Raw genomic sequence first — 23,075 nt, 5'->3', positions numbered from 1 at the left:
ACTTGTGTTTTCCTGTTGGGCATTATCAGTTGACTTCACATTTGGAAGATGAGGATTTGCCTATATTGCATCTGCCTCCCCCTCTCCCACTAGTCACATACACATATATACTTTTTTTTTCTCTTCCTGTCTCCTCTTCAAACTAGTTACATCAACAGTTTGATTAGGTCAATATTCAGGATATATACTTTATTATGATTATTAAAATGCTGTTGATAGCTGAGTCATATAAAATACTATGATTACTTTTCCTTTCCTCTACAACTTTTTGTTTTTCCCTGGAGTTAATAATTGTCTTTAAAAAATTTACATACTGCGTTTTCTATGGTACTTGTCACTAATTTATTCCTACATTCTCTCCAAGGTGTATAACTCTCTTCTCAGTGTGGTCCTGTTCGTATGGGTGTTCAGCCAACTTCATCTTCTTCAGGAAGTCTCTCCTAGAGCCCTCTGACGTGCTCCAGGATGTGCTCTCTAGGCCGGCAGTACTGCTGCGCTCTTGGGATCTCCCTTCCTCATCATCTTGGGCATCAAGTGTCTCCCACTCTTAAAATAACCCTCTCTCATCCCATTACTCCTTCCAGTGACTGCAAGCTACCTCTCAAAGACTGGTCTATTCTTTCTAGTCCTGTGTGGCATGGAAAGAAAAAATAAGGTCATTCTCAATTTAGGCACAGAGTTTAGGAACTCAGTTGAGGGATTCAGCTAGTTCGCTGAAGTCCACATCGGAATAAAAGACAAAAAAAAAAAAGGAAGGAAGGAAGGAAGGAAGGAAGGAAGGAAGGAAGGAAGGAAGGAAGGAAGGAAGGAAGGAAGGAGAAAGAAAAAAGACTTGTAAGTAATCATGCATTGCTTCCTGGAAAAGATGTAATTTTCAAAACTTACTGAAGTATTTCCTACTTTTTCTTGACTACATACAACATGCTCATCGTTGAAAATTTAGAAAATAAGGTAAAGTATCAAGAGCCCACATCTCTCTTTGTGGCGATTCAACATTTTTGTTTATTCCTGCTGCTTTCATGCATATATAAAATATTTGTTTTTAACCAAAATTGGGATTATAAGAAATTCCAAATGAGAAAAAAAATTACTAGGGTAAGGTTATAGGTTAGCTGGCTGCACAACTCCAGGGGGCGCTGTTCACATTGTGTTCTATAGCAGGCCGGGATGAAGGGATGAGACCTTCCAGGCACAGCTTGAAAAGCTGATAAAGAGCATGTGTCTTGTGATAGCATTTTTAAACACCACCCCCCATTGTGTTGTTACAAGAATGCTTTTCAAAGCTGATAAAACTGGATTCTCCATTGCTTTTGGTAAGAAATTAACTCTTATCAGTTAAGCTAACAGATACATTTTAACAACATGATGGCTTTCGCAGTTGTTATCTATTAAAACAAAACAAAACAAAACAAAAACTGCACTATTTCCAAACAAATATGTGAGAAAAAAATAAGTAAAATGAGGAACCAGTTAGCTAAGGAAGCAACCAAAAAAGTTGGAGCAAAAGGCTCTCTCCAAATGACCATGAATTAAATAAAGTCTTCTTTATAAGAAACATCCTCAGAAAAATGTAACGTTTACTATAGTGTTGTGTTTTGCTGCATTAACCCTGGAAGTTGCTCCCAGCTCTTGAAAGGCTTCAAACTCTCTAACTGAAGCATAGAAGACAGCAACTCGGTGATGATGGCTAAGAAACCATCTGGCAGAACCACACTGACAAGAACTGGTCTGTTCTGTGATAGAAGAGGAAGCTTCTGTTTTCGGCTAAGGGCCCTGCCCTCAGACACCATGGTGATAAATGGAAAGCTTGTCAGTAAGCAGTTGGTTGTCCCTGCCTTACATTTTTCAGCAGTTTAGTAATTATCTCCAAATTAGGAAATTAATTGGCAATCAAAGCATTAGAGCAGGAAAACCCATTATAGCTCTTCCAAATCTTTGAAAGAAAAGGTTATGAAGCATTACAATAACTGTTTTCCTAAGGCGAGGATTAGAAGAATTGACTCCTAGGTGGGAACATGCTGGAAGCTATTGTCTGGTTTGCATGCATAGGGACCTCAAAAGGCACTCCCCCATCTCCCTTAGAACCTTTATGTTTGTTTTTTCAGGAGCTTTAATGATCTCTGAACTCAACCCTGCTGCTCCCTAAATACCAGTGGACTAGCCCAGTGGTGACACCACATAGGTCCCATAGAAGCAACACAGTTCAGTTAACTAGTAAAGAACAAAATGTCACGCATTTAAATCTTGCTCAGATGCTTAAGAATATTCTCCCTCTCCAACTTTCCTTCTATTTCTTTAGGACACTTCTATTGTGTTAAACTGTCAACATATCTCATGTAGTCATTTTCATGTATGCCATCTCCCTAAGCAGCTGCAGTTATGAGACAGGAACCCGCATTATACCTTGTACATAGTAGGTGTTCAGTAAACGCTAACTGGATACATTCTAGGAAGCAGGCCAAGGGACTGCCCAACTGTCGCAATGGTCAGTGTAGCTCAAGCCACACCTAAGAATGTCCCATTTCTAGGACAAAGGATAGCCAATCATGGGCCATTCTGAATTAAGTGATCATGCCCCTAAATATCATTGATGTCAGTTGCCATTCTCAATGAAAATAAGGGTTTTTTAAATTTATGTACGGAAATTTCTATCCAAAGAGTATTCAGGTTTTCTCATAGGAAAAGTTTTTTAAAAAGAATATGTGCTTCAGACCTCAGGCCAGTATGTATCCTGCACCTAAAATGGTGATCCCCCCCTCCCCGTTTCATTTTCACTTTTGTTGAAGTCATCCATACACTGTAATATGTTTTTGAATATGGATTTCCAAAAGCCCTCACTATCTCGAATGAATATTGCAATATAAATAGAGCTGTTGTAAAGTTTTTAGAGAGGAATGTTCTTATCAAGCCTTTAGGGCTAAATTGTCCTAAATCTGAAGTCCTCACTTTTCCCAACCTGATCCCCTTTCAAATCGGGCATTTCTGCAAACTGGTTTGAGTTTATATTAATTGATTCCAGACAGCTTCAGCCGATTTGAGTTTGAGGAATTCCACATTAAATCTACTGGGTCATATCTATAGATACTTTGGGGACCTCTTGTTAAACAGTGAGGAAATTCTAAGTGGTTTTCCATGAAAAGGCTGCCAGGAAGGGAAAACCTGTTAATACAAAGGAGAATGATATCATCTGAGGATCTACTTAGAGTAGAGCAAGGAAAACTGCAGGGCCTGGAGTAAAATGAGGTCACAGCTGAGGATGAATGGCCGTGGTCTCTCAGCTCCTTGCGAGAACGATGTCTCAGGCTCAGTACCTGTCTAGTTCTATAGAAGAGTGAAAAGTTACCAGTCAGTTGACTTCCTATTCTCTCAACTCCCTCCTCAACCCTTGATCATTCCCAGGAAACGGGGAAGTGAGGAGGACCTGGTGTCCTTTTCTGTTTGTTTAGGGTGTCTTAAGGATAAACAAAATTAGAAATTTTATCTGAGAATAAAAGTTTCCTAAATAGACCCTGGCTGTGTGACTTCAGGCATTGCCGGGCCCTGCCTGAATGTTTCCTTCCTCAGAGCCCTCAGTGCAAGTTCTTAACACTGGCTGAAGATTGAATAGGATGCTGAATTTCTTTTCCGTTTCACCAAGGAACTCCAAAATCAAAAACAAGACTGCACCTGAAGGAGCATTTAAAAGAGAATCACATTGCTATGCAAACACAAGGAAGTATTTAGTCAGAATTTCTTCATTTCCTTGCTACCCTTCAGGCAGAGCACTTCAAGTTGAGATGTTCACTAGTGCCTCCTAACTCCTCTCCTTGGGCCCAAGCCCTCTGTTTGCTGATAGTTCATCTTTCAGACTGTTAACACCAATCACCATTTTAAGGCCACGAGTATTGACTGGTGCCTACTGTATGCAAGGCTCTGGGAATACAAAAGCGAGTAAGACACCTCTTGGATCAAAATATTCCTTTGCTTAAAAATTTTCATGGATTTCCTTTTTCTGCTTCATGTCCAGATACACCTTCCCATCCAAGCATTTCCCAGTTTCCCTAAGGCTTCCAGTCTCGCCAGCCTCCAAAGCTCCATGACCCAAGGCCTAGAATACCCCCCTTTTCTCCCTTCTGAGTCCGTTCAAACCCAGTTCAAGCCTCCCACTCTGGGGTTGGGTGTCCCTCCAGAGTAAAAGACAGGGGCAAATCCTCTCTTTTTGTTCTGATTCGCTCCCAGGGAGGCAGTCCCACTTTTGGAAGAGGCGGAGATGCCAAGTGATTTGCTGTCACTAGCTGCCTGCAGGTGATGGAGTGGAGGGACTAGAAGCCACCCTCTAACCTCTCCCCAGAGGACAACTCCCCTTCTCTTCTGCACTCTCTCTGCAGGCGGCACACAGGAGGCATCTGTAAATATTTACCTCCTGCCCCATCCACACAGCTCTGCCCTTCCCTAAACCACCCTGTGTCCTCCCCCTCCTGAGTACTGACCCACTCAGGAAGGTGAGGTTTCATCTTTACCTTTCATCTTACCCTGCGACCAGGGCTGGTCCCACCTGAAGGGAAAAGAGGAGGCACTCAATAGAGGCTTCACAAATACTTTAGTTCTCCCCACACAACAGAAAACAAAACCGACCGACCAACCAACCAAACAACAAAACTCATTGAAGCAACGTGGAAAGCACGACCGAAAAGTACCCCCCAGCCCATTATCGCACCACTCAGAGACGACGACAGAGTCCTAGGGAGTGCAGGTTGCCTTCAGATCTGCCAAGGGGGCCAGCCAGCATCTGCTTTGAGGGGCAACTAAATGTAACTCATATACTGCCCCTCCCCCCGCCCCCCACATTGGGGGCTGGAGACTCAGGGGAAGGAAGAATGGAGAATCTGACACCACCAGAAAAACTTTGGGGCATCCAGGGCGGGAAGAGAGTGAGGAGAGAACGGGGGATCCGTCAGGGGACCAAGCAGAGGGTGGGGTAGGGATCGGAGAGCGAGTCTCTGAGGAGTGGCGGGCCCTCCCTCCCCTGCCCTCCCCTCCAGTAGGCTCCCGGCCCTCCCCCTCCGCCCCCTTCTCCCCCGCCTCTTTCCCTCTTCCTCCCACCCCTCCTCCCGGTGTGGATGGCGGCGGCCAGAGTCGGAGTCCCAGCGCCACTGCCCGTGAGTGAGCAGCCCCAGGGGACAGACGGGAAGGCATGGGGAGCCCCCTCTCCAGGGTGGGGGGAAGTTTGCGGGCGGGGAGCGCGGGCGCCCTGGAACGTGGGCATCTCCTGTGCTGCTGGCCCGACGCCGGGCGCGCTGTGCCGGGTCTCCCCTACACCGCCCTCGCTGCCCCAGAGCTGCTCAGGGCCTGAGGGGTGTCCCCGACGGGGCTTCCCCTCCGCATCTCAGCTCTGGTGCTGGGTCCTGGTCTAAAGAAAAAGAAAACTCGTAAAGCAAAGAAAAGAATCTAGGCTCGGTTCCGAGGGCGGGGGCGGGGGGCTCGTACAAACCCACGCGCGCTCCGGCCTTCCTGACCTGAGTCACCAGCCTGGGACCTTTATCCTCCCTGGGGGATCTGGACCATCCCACCTCCAGAACTCTCACCTTCCTTATTCCTGGTTCCCGTTATTCGTGCTGCTGCCACCCACCACCCCCTTTGCTGTGTCCTCTAGGCTCTGGCTACAGCTGGTGTCTCCAGCCTGGGGTTCTCTGCAGCCCTAGAAGGCGATAAGCCAGGCCCAGGGGCTACAGCTACGGCGGCCTCCACAGTTGCCCAGACATTTCCAGCAGGAATGACGGTCACTGGGATTTGGTGTAGGGACCCCAGCACCCACACACTGTACCTTTTAGGTCCAAGGGGAAATTAAATACTGTATATTCCTTCTTAGGATTTTACAGTTTGTGTTGGTTTGGCATCTTTTTAAAAAATCTCTCCAACTCTGTTTTCTTCCAATAGTAATGATACTTCACATAGCCTTTCTAATTCTGGGAGAGAAAAAAAGAACCCAAGAAAAAATAATAAAGAAAAAGAAGAAAGATAAAAACAATACTTGCTAAAAATACTGTGCAGAACTTGATCTTTGGAAAGTAAAGACTTCATTCCACTCATAACTGTTTTAGTGGGAGATGGGAGTTCAGTAAAACTTGTTCTCAGACTACCTCAAACAGATCATTATGGCCTCCCCCAGGCTAGAAGTTTAATTTGCCTGACAGAAACCGCAGTGTTTGTTGGCATTCCTCAGCCTGGCATACTCCCTCTGCATTTCTCTCCCCTCCTGCTAGCTCTCCATTCCCCACTCCCACTTTCTCATAAACAGGAGTTGTGAAAACAAGGCAATGGAAGAGGCTAAATGAGCAGGACCACAAAGAAAAAAGTGCCTCACTTGTTTTACCCCTGAGGCTGTTGCTTCAACTTGATTCTGATTGGGTAGAAGAATGTTTAGTTCATTTGTGTGGTTTTATGTCTGTTCTCATTATGGTTGAATCAGTGTTTCCATGACAGGCCTAGTTCTCTGGGTGCTTAGAAGGAGCTTGTTAATTCTCAGATGGGTCTGGACAGGTCAAGTCTGGAATCCGCAGATTTTTTTTTTTTTTTTTTTAAGGGATTTATCTGGGTTGGTACTGCAAGCCTCTTCCCACTCACTCAGAAATGGGGCAACAGGGGACAACAGGGGTAACAGGGGTTTGCTTCCACATGACCTAGGAAGTAAAGGCTTTCCTAAGGAGTAAGCTTTGTAAGCAGGTTCACAGGCGGGCTTTGAACTTTTATTATTTTTAGGGAGAACTCTGTTCTCAAGAATTTTAGCCATTCCCATTTCTGTACAAACAATAAGTGTGGCTGTAACATATGTATCAGATCAGATTCTGAACAGCCCATCAAAACAGGTCAATGTATTGAACTATATGGAAATAAAGATTCTTTTTTTTTAAATGAAGTTCACTGGAAATAAACTCCTTTATTTTAAAAAGGGTGTAATGCGTTTTTCTCTGCTGATTCAGTTTGACAACTCCCCATTTGTATGCATTAGTAAGGTTTTACTGTGGTCTCAAAATGTCATTGATAAAGTTAAGTGTTGTGACTTCCATTCAAAAAGAAAGTACTTCAGTTTTGAACTTGTTTGGCCCTCTTGCATAGAAACACAGTGCACTCAAGATAATAAAAATCTTCAGTCTCTTTCTCTTCCTGAGACTTTTTAGTAGTGTATTTAGTAGCCCCGAAATCAACCTTATGCTTTTTTGGCGAGAAATCACCTTCTGCCTTGTTCAGGTTTTGCACCACCTTATGGAATCTTATTAAACTGGGTGGTTTGCCATCAGTCACAAGGGTTTGCTGTACAGCCCCAGTCAGGTAGGCTGCTCTGGACGCTGGGGATATATCGAGGGCTAGCACAGTGTCCATTACCCAAGGAGCAGGTGTTCTGGATGGTGAGACTGAAGGCTGCATCCCCAATGAGCCAATGGAAAGCAGCCAATTATCATGTGGATGAGTCAGGTGAGTTGTAAATACATCAGGTGTGGGGCCTATGAGAGGAAGGAGGGCAGGGGTCATTAAGAAGTCAAGTAACCTATAGGAAAAGGATGTCGCCTTTTAAAATCATGTTGTACAAGAATACTGAATTACGTAGGACCTGCTTAGGGTATGGTGTTAAATGTTAAAAGCAAGTTATGAAATAGAAAGCACTGTAATCTGAGTCTTTGAAAATCCATCCAAAAATATTGGAATTATGTATATGCATTGAAATGGATGGTGGGATTATAGGTGCTTTTGATTTTCTTTGTGCTTGCCTGTATTTCTCAACTTTTTTACAATAGTAGTAGCTAAGATTTCATAAGTGGAAAACACATACATAAGGTATTTCATTTTGAAACTCTTTGAGGTATATACGATCATTATTCTCATGATACAAGATTCAGAAACTAGAATCAAAGGGGTAACTTGCCAAGGTCACATAGCCACTATATGCTAGAATCAAATCTTGAATTCAGGTCAGTGGCCAAAGTCTGCATCTCAATCCTCTGTCTACCATCTCCCTGCATATGCATTATTATTACTTTAATTATAAGAAAAAATAGAAAAAGGAAGGGAAAGTATTTTGTCCTTTACTAAGAACTGATATTTTGATTAATTGTAAAATGCCTCTGCCTCCCATCTCTCCCATCTCCCACTGTCACTTCTCTTTAGAAGTCCTTGGGAATTGCTCCAGACTTAGCCAGAGGTATCTCACCTTCCCTAGGGAGCCAGCTGTGCTCATAAATAAGCATCCAGAATTCCTTGGAGGCTTCCCAGCCAACTTGGAGTTCCAGGAATCCCATGGGATTCTGGAGCAGTCCTGGTAGAAGGCAGGATTTGTAAAGTAGATCAGTCAAACTGTTTTCTGAGCCCTGCCAGGATGGGCTTACATTGTTCTTGGCATTATCAGGGGAGTGTGATGGGTAGGAGAAGCAGGGAAAGTTCCCAGGCTCCCATTTACCTAAATGTTACATGGGATGTCAGAATAGGAAGGTCAAGGATTTACCATGTAACAGGAAGGAGAAAGAGAGAAGCTTATTGCTTCTCAATGCTTATTACTGTGAAAACACAATAACAATCTATTTTTTACAAGTCTAGCTATGTGGGTGATCCCATGTGTTGGCAAGGTGAACTGGTTTAGTGCAGGTGGAAATATTCAGTGTGAGTGATTCTGGGGTAGCTCTGGAAAAAATGCACCCATCTTGTACCACCATGTGCCCTCACAGGCAACCAGGCCCTCAGAGGTAACCTTTATCCATCCTCTTCCGAAAATACACCTAAAGATCCCAGAAGGATGGGCTTTTCTAAAACACCGGATCATTCAGACAACTAGATTGAAATAACTACTTGACCTGGAGCTGACCAGTCCTGGAAAAACACAAATAAATAAGTTTAAAACACCTGATCATTCAAATAACATGCCTTAAGAAGGAGGCTTTATTTCCTTTATTCATCAAGGAAGAGATTGCTGAAAGGCTGATGCTTCTAAATCACCTTTTTATGGAAACAAAAATTATGAGAGTCAAGGACTTTCCCCCCAAATTATCATACTTGGACCAATGTCCCAGATCTTGTAGCCATTTAAACATGAGAAATGTCTCTCTGGTCTCACAGTGCCAAAAGAAGGTCTTGTGAGCAACTTGTGTGTTTTGTCTTGTGGATGCTGTGAATTCTTTAGTTGACGTTTCCCATTTCTTATTTGGCCAAAGGAAGCAGAGCCCATTCAGTGGCCGACATCTAGAGTAGGTATATATATTTTTCAATAACAGCCTCTATTTTTCAATAACTAATAACATTATTATACACCTTATATTTCCTATCTATACTTTTCTTTGAGTCCCAATTTTCTTACCTACCTGACATTTTTTTGTGTTATGTATTCAATGCATTTTGGAGGCAGTTACTTCTGATAGCGCACTTCTTCCTTCTGAGTTAATTTTTCTTCATGTCAACCTAAATTTAGAAGTTCTTTCATAAGGTTTTTGGTAAACTTTAAAGTATTTGTATTCCCGAAAATGTCTTTATTTTGCTGTTACAAATGAGGGTTTGACTGTATAATTCCGGACTCACAATTATTTCCCCTCTGTACTTGGAAGATATTACACACACCATTATCTTCCTGCATCTGTTGCTACTCCTAAGAGTAGTACCAAGTAACTTTGGGCAAGTTACTCAATCTCCTTGTCTATAAAATAGATCATAGTATCCACTTCAGGGATGATTGTGAGGAGATAATGTATGCAAAATGTTAGAATAGTGCCTGCCATATAAGGAAGCACACAGTAATTGTTAACTATTACAAATACTTTTATATTTTTTCAGAATTTCTTGGCTTTCTTGGATTTTACTGGTTCATCTAAATGTTAGTTCATCTAGTTGTGTGCGCACACACACACACACACACAAAATCCTGTTGGGATTTTTATTAAAATTGTGTTCAATATATACTCCAGGAGAACTGACACCTTTACAATATTGGGTCTTCACCTTTTATTCAGGTAATTTTCCCTATAAGTGTCTTACCCAACTTGTTGTATTTATTTCCTATAGGCTTGGTTGATATTTTAAATATCTTTATTTCTCATTATATTTTCAAATTGGTTATTTGCTGACCTATAGAGACATTCTGATTTCGAATTTGAGCTTGTATCCAGCATCCCAGCTAACTTCTCTTGATCTAAGCATCTGTATGTAGATATTCTTGAATTTTCCAGGTAGACAATCACAAAACAATAATTTGTCTTTTCCTTCTGACTCGTATCTTTTTCTTGTATCATTGCATCGGATAGATCCTTGAATACATTTAATAGAAACAGTGATGGCAGCCTCCTTGCTTCTTACTGCCTTCAATAAGGGCTCTTAAAGTTTTTCCATTAAGCATGAAGTTTGCTTAAGGTTTTGGTATATATTCTTTATTAAATTAATGACTTTCCCTGTATTAATATTATTTTAAAAGTTTTACCATGACTGAGTGTTAATTTTTTTTTTTTTTTTTTTTTTTTTGGCCTTTGGTTTCAAAACAAAGATTAACTTCTTTTTCTTTTTTTAAGAGCAATAGTAGTAAGAATTTATTAGTCATGATGAAACTGCCAAATTTTAAAGGTAGAGTTATAGTTTTAAAAGATGTTGAACAAAAACAAAACCAATCTCCCCCTTATAAAAATATTTTTTAAAACAACTTTAAAGTTTTCATATTGGTTATTTTGATATACCAAGATAATTTATAGAAAAAAAACCCTTTATTCATCAGAACATCTCAATTTCCTCTTTTCTTTTTTTTTTTTTTTTTTAATTAAATTTATTGGGGTGACAATTGTTAGTAAAATTACATAGATTTCAGGTGTACAATTCTGTATTACATCATCTATAAATCCCATTGTGTGTTCATCACCCAGAGTCAGTTCTCCTTCCATCACCATATATTCGATCCCCCTTACCCGACTGAGTGTTAATTTTATGTAATGCCTTAATGTTTTTATGTGAATTACGAGATTATCATATATTTTTCTTTCTTAATATTATATGTTACATATTATGAGTATATTTAATTATATTTAGACATACTTGCACACACACACACACACACACACACACACACACAAAGGGTGTCAAAAAAAGTATACACATTTTGAGAAAGGAAAAAACTACTAAAATTGTAATACTCAATATATACCGATAACAAAAGATGAATACAAGTCATGTTTGACTTCTGCAATTACAAGAGGTGCTCAGAGTGGTTACCATCAGCATCTAGACACGTCTGATTACGGAAAACTGCTTGAGCAATGCTGACCAAAGTGTCCACTTGTATACATTTTTTTGGCATCCCTGGTATATACATACATGTATCGATGTTCTTATATTCTATGGGATATCATTTGCTAGTACTTTAGTTAGGGTTTTTGCAAATGTTCATAAGTGAAACAATTGGTCTATAATTTTCTCTTTTAAAAAAATATTGTTTCTCTAGTGTTTGGTGTCAAGTTTATATTAGCCCCATTAAAGAAGTTGGGTAGCTTTTCCTCTTTCATATATATTTTCTTAAACACTTTGTAAGAGACAAAGACTATCTGTTCCTTAAAATGTTTGTACAATGTATTGTAAAATACATTGCTTACAAAGGGTATGTGTCTCAAGTTTTAGACAATTCAATTTTATTAATGATTATTGATGAATTTGGGTTTCTGTTTCTTTTTGATTCAGTTTTGATCATTGTTTAGATAATCTATTTCATGTATTCTCAGATTTATTTGCATAAAGTTACTCATAATTTTATGGTTTTTATAAATATTGCCTGTATCTTATGTTCCTTTTTTAATTTTAATATTGTTTATTTGGGTGAACTCTCATTTTCTTCATAAAGAGGTCTGCTTAGTCTTTTGTTATAAACAACTTCTTTCGTATCTATACTTTTTGATTTTCATTTTTTTCCTCTTATCTGTATGATTCTTTCATTTCTAACTATTTGAGTTGAGTCCTAGCTTCTTTATTTTTTGCTTTCCAGTAAATGCATTTTAAGGCCACCAAGTTATCTGTAAGTACTGCTTTAACCACATCATACAGGTTTTGATATGTATACATTCATCACCATTTGGCTGTAAATATTTTGTACTTTTTTAATTTCCTTTTTAACTCAGTCTTGTGGGCATTTTTGGTTTTGTTTCATTTTGAAAATTTACATTTTCAACTTCTTAAACTTTTTTTACTTTGTTTAAATTATTGTTGTTTTCTAATTCTGTTGCATTTTGTAAAGAACATGGTCTGTATAGTAGCAATTCTGTGTTAGGACTTCCTTTAGGTCCAATTACATAAACAATTTTTCCAAATAGTTCAGGTGTGCTTTACAAGAAAAATGTATTTACTACTCGATGGGTGCAGAATTCTATATCAATCTAATAGGTCACACTAATTAACTGTTTTTTTTCTGTACATATTTTTTAGTTTAAATAATTTTAATGTGCTTTTTTAAAAAAAATTTCAAAGCCATTTTAATGATTAAGAAAAATATTCAGTATAGTTTTTTAACTGTTTTTAAAATTTTTCAAATCCTTCCTGATTTTTTTGGCCTGCTTTCTGAGTTCCCTTCTGTTTCTGAGAAAGGAGTATTACAATTCCCACGCTGATTGTGGACTTGTCAGTTTCTCCTTGCAATCCATCAATGTTTATGCAAATTCGTGATTATTATTTCTTTTGGATAAATTTATTATATATGCAGGTACTGTCCTCTTTCATTTCTATTAAAGCTTTTGGCCTAAATTATATTTTGTCTGATACTAATATTGCTATACCTACTTCCTCTTGGTTACTATTTTCCATGGATATTTTTGTGTGTCCTTTTTTATTATATGATCTCTGCAATTTTGCTTTAAATGTGAATCTTAGAAACAGCATTTATATATAGCTTCATTTTCTTTTTTATTTTAACCTGAAAATCTGTTTGTTTGTTTGTTTATTAAAGTTCTTAGTTTATTAGTCCTCTCATGAAAAATCTGCTCAATCACCACAAAGTCACTGATGAATCTTTACTCCTTCTGTCATCCAATCTCCACCTCACTTTTTGCCAGCGCCAACATTGGCCTTTGCAGTCCCCCAAACTTTTTCTGATCTTGCGTTCCTTTCGCTGTTTTCTTGAGGTCTTTTTCTTCTCATACAAGCCATGTCTTGCAAGTCTGTGTTTGGTTTCATTTTTCTTTGCGTAATCCCAGGAATCATAAATCATGCCAAAGCCAGTTGTCTTGCCACCACCAAAATTGGTTCTGAATCCAAATACCAAAGATAACATTTGGTGTGGTCTTGTGCACTTTGGCTAGTTTTTCCCGAATTTCTGTCTTAGGTACTGTTGCTTTCCCAAGGTGAAGAACATCGATGACTGTTTGTTTCTGTTGAAGTAGTTGATTGGTCATAGACTTCCTGGTCCAGATAGTTACTATATTGTTCATGATGCTGGCCCTGAAACTCTGTCTTTTTAAATAATTGAGTTTAAATTTTTACATTCTTTGCGATTATATATATATTTTTGACTTCTTTCTGTTCTCTGAAGTTCTTATATTTCCTATTTACCATTTTTTGTTGCTTCTTTTATTCCTTTTTTCATAGTTTTCTTTAGATTGATCAAGTTTTGTACATTTCTACTTTTTTTCTGCCAACTGTTTTGAAAGACATAAATTCTGTATTCATTCAGTAGTTATCCTTAAATTTGTAACATGTGTTTATTAAACAAAATTTAAAGTGAATCAATTTCTCTGTTTACCTCTCCACAGTGCAGTGGCCTGAAATGGCTTTAAGTCAAATCTTCCCATCTTCCCATCATCCTGGTTATTGTGGTTTAGTGACGTAGTCCCACATTGTGTATCGTACCCCTGCATCCCTGCAATTAGTCATTACTATTGTTATTCCTAATTTTCTTTTTTTGTTACAGTCATAATTTATTTAGCTTTGCCAGTTTCTTGTCTCAATATTTTCTCTTGCATACCATTCCTTACTTCTGTGTTCATTTTCTTCACATTGATCATTTTTTCAGTGCAGGTCTGGAGTTGTAATATGCTCCATATTGTGGGTATTTTTGGTTTTGTTTCATTTTGAAAATGTCTTTATTGCATGTCACTCTTGAAAGATAGTTTATCAACGTATAGAATTCTAAGTAGATACTGTCTCTCAGCATTTTGTAAGATATTATTCCACTGTCTTCTTGTCTCAGTTGTTCCTTTTGAGAAATCTCTTTTCAGTCTGTCATTCTTGTGTCAGTAGTCTATTTTTCTCTCTTGGAGATTTTCTGTCTGAATTTTTTTTCTTTCATATTCTGCCTTTTCATTATGATGTGTCCAGGTATAGTCTATATTTATATACCCTACTTGAAATTGAGTGTGCTCCTTTAATCTGAAGACTCATCTGTATTTTCACATCTAAAGGTTTCTCAGTTGTTGTCTGTACACATTTATTTTAAAATAATTATTGAGCACTTACCATGTGTCAGGAATGCTTCTAGGTGCTAGAGGTATTGGAATGAACATGAGAAACAAAAGCCCCTGCCCTCATATTAGGTCCCGCACACTCTGTTCTCTCCTTTTGGAACATCTATCCAGCAAATATTGAACCTCCTTCTCATTTTGTCTTCTATGTCTTCTGTGTCTGAGGTTTCTCTTTCTCACTGTATATCTTTTTATCTCTCAACTGTATTCTGAGTGATTTTTTTCAGTTCTGTTTTCCAATTTATTAATTTTTCTTCAGTTGTCTTTAGTCTGCTGTTCAACCCATCCATTGTTTTTTGTTTTTTTTTTAATTCAATGTGTAAATTTTTTTTTATTTCTAGATTTGGTACTTGGTATCTTCCTATATCTTTTTTTAATATGATCTCTTTGCCTTATAATTTCAAATCCTTTTTGTATCTCTGTCAACATTTTAAATATACTTTGGATTATTTGTTTTCTCCGCTTCTGACTTTTATTTACAATGATTCATTTTCTCTTGTGTTTTATATCATTATCAGGAGTTGTTTTCTGTAGAAAACCTATTTCTGCAGATGTTAGAACATCCTTGTGAAGCAATTTCACATTTGCTTCTCCTGGTGCTCTTGCTTTTACCTATTCCAACTAGCATTTTGGTTAATTTCTTGGCATACAGTCCCTGAACAACCTGAAAGTATACATTTAAACCTTGTTCTTGCATTGTGTTGTAAGCCTGGATTTCAAATTTTTTTAGCTAATTTTCTATTCTTTGCTCAAGCAGATGACGGGCTTTCTTGTGGTTTCCTCAGATTGGCAGATGATGTTTCTCCAGACCTGTTTCACTAATGAAGCAGCCCTTTATCACTTCCTGCCTTTTGTAAGTGCTTCACTAACAGCTCCTGGCATAAGGTAGCCATCACCTGGACTCCCCTCACTGCATGCGTGTCATTAAAATAGCCCCCAGCCTTTTAGGCCTCCAGCTGGTCTGGATTGCTCCATGAGCCCCTTGGCTTCAGCTCCCATTCATTAATCTAACTTTAACTTTTCTGTATTTCTGGGATCTGGACATTTCTATTTTATCTATGTTTTATATAATATTTTTTGTTGTCATATTTTTGTTAAGTGTTTTGAAGTGTTTGGATTGGAAGGGGTAATTTCTTGTGGCAACCCAATCCCCCATGTTGACTGAGGCTTTCAACTACTAATTTTAAAGTTTATTTTAGTTTAGTATACGTAAAATAGAACACAAGTAAGCAAATGCATATACGTTAGCCCCTGGATATGCACTACACTGTTGCTGAGTGAGTGCAGCAGGGAAGAGGCCCTGAAAGTGCTATGTGCTCGCATCACCGTCACAGGGGGACTCTGCCCCCGTGGAGTGGCGTCGCGCTCTCTATCTGTCCCCGTGTTCTCAGTTCAGAAGAGAACTGAATTTCCCAAACACGCTGCTCCAGTCCCCGGATGCTGTCCTTTAGCTTCTCTGTCGTGGTGTAAAACCTTCTTACAACAAACTAGTATCCTAACTCACATCCTCTTCGGTCATGGAGACAATGCTCTCTCTCTACTGGCATATGTGTTTACTTGTGTCTCTACCGGTGCAGAGAAGTTTACATTGAACAATTGATTCTTTCCTTGTGGCTGACAGCATCTCTGGGAATGTTGATTGATATCAGCAAAGCCTGTTTATAAGATATAAAGAACTCTACACAAACATATCTTTCCCATACCCTCCCAACAATCTCTATTCTTTTAAGGAAACTAAACCAGCAATCGTCCTTGACCTTCTCCTCTGGCCCTCACATCAGCCCTATGTGATAATGGAAAAGAAATGGACTTCGGAGGCGGGCAGATCTGGGTTTGAATCCAAGCTTTGCCACTAACTAGATGTGTGGCCATCTTAGTGTGTTTGGGCTGCTATCACGGAGTACCACAGACTGGGTAGCTTATAAACAGCAAGAATGGATGTGTTACTGTTCTGAGACTGGAAGTCCAAGATGTGGGTTCTACTGAGGACCCTATTTCGGGTTGCAGAGAGCCCTCCTCTCTCTGTGTGCTCACAAAGTGAGCAGGGTGAGCTCACTCTCTTATTAACACCTGTTTTATAAGAGCACTAATCCCACTCATGAGGGCGCTACCCTCATGACCTAATCGCCTCCCAAAGGCCCCACCTCCTAGTACCATCACTTGGGGGTTAGGATTTCAACATGAGTTGTGGGGGGACACAAACATTCAGACCATAGCAGTGGCCTTGGGCAAGTTACTTCACATTTCTGAAGCTAAGTTTCATTCTCTATAAAACAGTGATAATAAAACCTACCGCCCCCCCAAATTGTTCTGAAGATTAAGTGAGATAGCAGGAAATGAGATAGGCCTAGTACAGGGCATGTGTTAGTGCTCACAAGTGCTACTCTTCCCCATCATCTCTGCCCTGCTCTTTCTTTCAAACCAAGATTGTGCTTCAGAAGGTCTGATCAGAAAGACCTCTAGGAAGAGGCCGTGGTACACCTCTTAATATCTTATGTTTTCTTGGTAATCAGTTTTGATTTCTCTTGGATGAATCTCCTTAAAGCTTTTGAACCACCGTTCTGATTTTGAACCCGTCCCACCCCTTAGTAGCCCTCCCAGTCTACTGATCAACCATCCCATAGAATAATTATGTTGTTACTTAAGAAATATGCCCCTCTTAACCAGAAATATCTTTTTGCTTTATTTATTGGTGTTCCTTTCTTTAAGAAGATAAAAACCCTTTATTTCATTATTGAAGATAACATTTTAAATGCAAAGATCCCAGAGACCAAATATAAGGAGTAAATAACAGCTAGAACTACTTCTGGGATTGGGTTTCCCCAGGAGGGATCATGAAGGCCCTGAGAGGCAGGGAGGGGAAGGGAATTGACAAAGGAGAGGCGGCCATAGTGGGTAGAAGAACTGAAGGTATTCCTTGTGGATTTCTCAAGACCTAAAACTCTGCCTATTTTACAACAATCGTGTCTGGGTCCTGTGGAATCTGTATGGCCTAGAACTCTTTGCAGGTGCCTTATCAGAAATAATAATGATAGATATGACTGTTCTTAAGGAGAGGAAAAGAGCATCATGAAAACAAAACATAATTGGAATTATGGATGTGCCTCCGTATAAATATCTGTGGCCTGGAGCACAAAAATAACTTTTCCATTGCAGACCTAAGCCAAGTGTTTCATGGAAGCAGCACTGAGAATCTAATTTAAAACAGCCGTGGCCCAGAAATTCGGAGACAGGGCTGACACATTGGCCTCTGTTCATTCCTTTGAACATTTTTTTTCCCTTAGCTCATGGTAACTCATATCCAAGGCCAATTTAGAGAGCCTAGAAGAAGGTAATTGATGCTACAAACCTTGCTCTTTTTGTTGGCTTCAGTTTAGCATTAATACAAACAGAAATGTTTTAATCTCACATCTTTACAACTGAGAACCTCCCCTGATGCATCTCCAGGCCTGTTGTTCATTTGTGGCTTGAAGCAGAACCTCATAAATTTTGTGAAAATTGCCAGTTCCTTTGCTAGTCTTGGATTCAGTGGAAGGTGCTAGTTGGGGTCATTCTAAGTAGCACACTAGCCGTCAGGTTCCTCTGATTTTCAGAAAAATTATCTTGGTTAAAAAAAAAAAAAAGATCAGGCTTTCCTGGGAACTGGGTGATCATGTCAGAATCCTTCAGTTGTAAGAAGGCTCAGACTCGCCTAGATGAGCATTCTTCCCCCCCACCCCTTAAGGAAGGAAATTGTTAGTTTAAGCCTTCCTACCTCATCCCCTTTATCCTTCGTCTTTTGACTGACTGTAAACTCCCCGTGAGAATGGCTCTGTACCACACGTGATGGGGTTTACCCAGCTTCTGCTTGTCAGGATCTGCCTCGTCCCCACCCACCCTGGTCTCCGACCAGATGTTCATACTTAACTGCTTACACATGCCCCACCACACGTGCACACGGGCTTTGGCCACTCACGTGGGAAGCCTGCTGCAAACTCCACCCCTCGTGGCATGCCTGTTGCCTGTGTGGCCAGAGGGAGTGCCTTCCCGGATTCTCAGGAGGGCACTGCATGGGCTACCCCAATTGCACGCTGCCTCTGGAGACAGACTGAAAAGAGCAGACTCTCCACCAGGGACGGTGCTGGCTGCTTTATTGGTTTCCTAGGCTGGCTGTGTTCATCCTCCTGTGGAGAATGGGTTCCTTTAACCCCTTCCCTCCTGGAACTTTTGTTTGTCTTGCTTCTGACATGTTGCCTTGCTTGGACTTTTTCATGCTTCTGGGACCCTGCCCTTACTTTGTTGAGAGCTTGTTTATCCCCGTCCCCTTTTGATATGTGTGGCTGGCTCATGCAGCCCCCACTTACTGAGTGGCTGCTGGGTTTGAGGCACTGGCACATCACCATTGGTTGTGAGGCTACGACCTACATCTCTTTTCTGATGACATCAAGTCACTGTGGAGAATGACGAAGGTGATGCAGCTCCGCAAAGCTTTGGGGAAATTGCCCCATGCCATGAGAGATGTACGTGAAGAACAATCTCTTCTCTCTTTATATTTCAGACTTTAAAACTAAGTGTATGTGGGTGGGAGCCATCAGGTTCAACCCTGGTTTCTTTCCTGTGTTCCTGGCATAGCTTCCCATGTCCGGTTTCCCTGCCTCTAGGCTCACCACCTTCCAGTCCAGCCTCCATTGTCAGAGCTTTCTTTCTAAAATTCTTATCTGATCCTGTTTATTCTCTCTCTAAATACTTTCACGGAATCCTATTTCCTTTAGGATAAAATCAAACTCCTTAGCACGATACAGAAGAGCTTCTGTACTGTACTCACCTATCTGCCTTTTTCGCTTTATCACCCACGTTCACTCCTGGCTGCAGCCATGCCCGTCTTCCTGCAGAATCAGGCTCTCTCCTACCTCCTTGTCTTTCCACCAACACCTCTCTCTATTCTGTTCTGCCTGATCAATTCCTATCAGCCTTCAAGATTCAGCTCAGAAGCCCACTCTTCTTGAGGTCTTTTCAAACCACCAGGACCAGTAGCTTTATTCCCCCTTCCGTAACTGTGTGCACTACCACCACCACTGCACCCATCTTAGTTCAGTATCTGGCTTAATTAAGTACCACAATACCCTGCATTTGGCCATATCACAGTAACGTTTGAGAATTGTCCCTGCTAGACAGAGAATGCCCGAAGGTAATGGACTGTGCCTGTTTTCCACTCACCAGTGTGTAGCGTAGTGTTAAGGGTGCTAAGTTATCATCGTTGACTGAATGCATGAAAGAATTAATTCACACACAGATGTGTGTTCACACACCAAGATGTAGATCCTTATACAAACTGTACTTTAAATCTTACTTTAAATCTGAGAGTATTTATAAAGCACATAGTAGGAGCTTAGTGGATGTCGGTTGAATCAGAGAAAGAATAAAATGCACCTACATACAAATTATGGAACATTTAGTCCAAAATGTCCTAAGAAGAGAGCCACAATGTAGCCCCACTTCTTAATTACAGTAGAAAGAATGTGGACTGCGAAATCAAAGATCAGCGTTTATGTTCATTTTCTCAGTTACGTTCCCTGAGTGAATCATTTTACCTCTTTGGACCTCTGTTTCCTCATCTGTCAAATGAAGTGTTAGAAAGGGTATTTAATGCCTGTTGAACATTCTAGATTCAATCTTGATTAGAGGGCCTACAGTCAAATGCCAGCCGCTTTCCATTAAGTGGCATGAATTTGGGACTCATTTTTCGGCCTCGTCATGGTGCCCGTTCATGACAAGCCCTGCAGGACTGCGCAGAGCATTAAAGCTGAGACCTAGAGATGGACCAGAGTTTGCCCAAACTGCGGCAAGAAGCCAAGACCTAGCTGCAGAGAAGACGCAGGCTTGGGGGCATGGCCAGGGTGAGATGCCCTGAGTCAGGTAGGAACAGCAGTCAGTCCGATGGCACTCTGACGTCAATGCTGGCTGGAGATACCCAAGAAAGAAGCATAGAAGGGAGCTGGACAGTGTGTTCACAGGGGTATGCTGAAAATGAATCCCCTCTCAGGAGAGTGTGGGAAGACCCAGTGCAAGGCATGAAGACCAGCCTCAGTTATCTGAAGGACGGGTAGGTGAAAAGTAGTTAGACTTAGTCTATGTCCCTCCACAGCGTAGATGGAAGCCAGGAGGAAGTTAAGTCGTGGTTAGTAGGAGGGAGAAGAGTTTAATTCTGTCCAGATGATAATGAGATGAACTTGTTTATAAAGTAATGAGGTCTCCACTACGGGAAGTGTTTATGCAGCAGCTGGATTAATTCCTCAGCAGAGAGATAGCAGAGTTTCCTCAACTCTGAAGGCTGGACTGCGTGATGTCTAAAGTTTTTTCTGGTTCTAGGAGAGCCTTTGCTTCTTATCACCTCCCCAAATCTTATTTAGATAAACACTTTCATATTTCATAGCCCTTCCTTTTGTGATGTGGTCTCAGCATACTCTGCCGTCCTGGTGACAAGCTTTTGGGAACTCCGTTGGCTTTGAATTCCCCCTTGAAGTGGAGCACCCGGATTGGCCCTCATGGGCCAGGATGAGGCCTGATCAGGGCCTCTCTAGGGATGTTACCCAATTTTTACGGGTTGTGGAGCTATTAATTCCTCATCTTCTCGATTTGAGTTGAGCTGTAAAAGCAAAGCGTAATGAGTCTCACTTCCTCTGGTATGTGCTCGTGCCACCTCAGGTGATGGACAGACTTTATTTCCTTCCACCCATTTTTCTCCCCTGGAGTTGAACTTCACATGCCTTTGTGGTAAATCTTCTAATCTTGACAGTGACTCTCAGGCTTGGGGGACACTTTCTGTCCTGGGAACTTCCCCTGCATTCCATCCTTGCCTCCAAGAGCCTCCATTTCGTTGTAAATGCTTTCTCTTTTGTTTGTTTTTCCCTTTTCTTTTTCTTTTTCATCTCTTCTTTCTCGACTCTCCATGCCCACTGAATACTACAACATTTCTACTTGTTTTTTCTTTTCAATGTTTTTCGTTTCAAATTCTTTGCCTTCTTGGTATCCTGGTGAATAGGAATGTGGGTGGCTTGTCAGTTCCATTGTTCATATGAAGAAAAATGTCCAGAGAGGTTAAGTGATGCGCTTAATTTACTGGCAGAGCCAAGGACTCCGGAACCCGGTTTCCTGACTTCCGTCTCAGCCCGTCCTGGGGATCACATGGCATCTGCTCATAGCCCTGGACTCACAAAGTGTAGTAAGCTTTTCTCTGCATGTGTGGTCATCGTACCAAAATAATTTACCCCACAGGCCAATCCCAGGCTTCTGGAGATTCATACTCTGAGACCACACTGAAATAACCTAACAAGAGTGACAAGAGCAAAAGAATTTATGGAGTGCTTTCTATTTTTCAAAGAAACTTTTGGGTTCTTCATTTTATATGATGCTCCCCAGAGCCCTCTGAGGTGGAAGAGCTCATATGAGCCTCGTTTTGCAGGTGAAGGTCATGGGTGGAGTCCAGGCCTGGGGTGGGGGAAGGAGACCCTGAGCATTCATACTGGCTCCTGGTCCACAAATCTTCCATGTGGTCGGTGCTTCAGGAAAACTAGGAAAAGTGAATGAATTGTTAATATCCAGTGTCAAAGGCAAGGGAGACCCTGGGGCCAGACCTGGGGTTTGGCAGTTTGCCCAAGAAGCAGTCTTATGCCATGTTTGAAGGTGGGAGCTGAGGCAGGGGCAGTGGGGCAGGTGCAGTGGGGCAGGCTCTGACCCTGGAAATCATGCTACTCCAGCAGGTTGGGAGAATATAAGGTCAGGTGGGAGGGAAGTGTGCAGGCTTGGAGAGTTGGTTGTTAAGACATGGGTGAGCTGGGCTTGGCCTCCTGGGGGGAGAGGTGGCCTTCTAAGCTCTGGTACCTACTCTAGCTGGGGATTCTGAAGTTGGTGAGGGACCTGCTCTCCTCAAATCTGGGTCTTATTATAATCTTGAGTTATTTGGCCATTTATTCAGCAAATATTAGCAAGCACTTACTGAACATAAGTAAATCTCTGACATTTATAGTTTTTCTTATGAGGACCGTGTGTGTGTGTGTGTGTGTGTGTGTGTGTGTGTGTATCTATATATCATCTGACATATATTCTTACTAATGCACATAACCAATAGGAATATGAAGTATTTCCCTCCATTTATGGATTAGGAAACTGAGGCCCGAAGATGGTAATCGGTTTTCTCAAAGTCCCACAGTTACTTCAAAACTGAGCCACGTCCAAAATCCATGTTTTCTGAGTTCTTTTACTGGTGCTTCTACCTGCTTTCCACATAGCAAGCAGTTCCTAACCTTCAGGGTGTATGCTCTGAAAAGAAATAGGGGAACACGCCTTTGGAGTTATTACTCAAGGTTTCACTTAATCTTTAGAGGCTGGAAAACCGAAATGCAGAGTTGAAACACAGCCTGAATCCTTTTTGTTAAACTCCCAAGTGGGCATTTGTGTGGTCGGCATTTACTCTTTACGTCACCCAGGAACAAGTCCTCTTCCTAGGTTTGGAAGTCCTGTCCATGCGCTGGTGCACCCTGACCTGTCGGGCACCCTCGTCCTGTGGCCAGTGGAGCAGCAGCAGGAAGAATGGTTTCCTTGGTGAAGGAGTTATGGGTGAGAGAGCAGGGCTCATGGTGCAGCCAACCTGGGTCCTCC

General features: G+C 41.1%; 1 protein-coding gene and 1 pseudogene across 1 annotated transcript in view; one reads left to right on the top strand and one right to left on the bottom strand.

Moving 5' to 3' along the window:
• The first annotated feature begins 5,055 nt into the window (after window positions 1-5,055).
• The window catches only part of STON1 (stonin 1), a 62,362-nt gene continuing 44,342 nt past the window's right edge, over window positions 5,056-23,075 (top strand). The window contains exon 1 of the mRNA XM_019719166.3: window positions 5,056-5,138. The gene's annotated coding sequence lies outside the window, so the exon portion shown is untranslated. The remainder of the gene's footprint in view (window positions 5,139-23,075) is intronic.
• Window positions 12,997-13,409, bottom strand: LOC109439009 (small ribosomal subunit protein eS24 pseudogene; annotated as a pseudogene).

This window comes from Rhinolophus sinicus, chromosome 2 (assembly GCF_057876585.1).
Source record: "Rhinolophus sinicus isolate RSI-liver-muscle chromosome 2, RSI-T2T, whole genome shotgun sequence".
NCBI lineage: Eukaryota > Metazoa > Chordata > Mammalia > Chiroptera > Rhinolophidae > Rhinolophus > Rhinolophus sinicus.
Note: the sequence above shows the minus strand (reverse complement) of the source record. Positions and strands in the feature narration are given on the sequence as shown.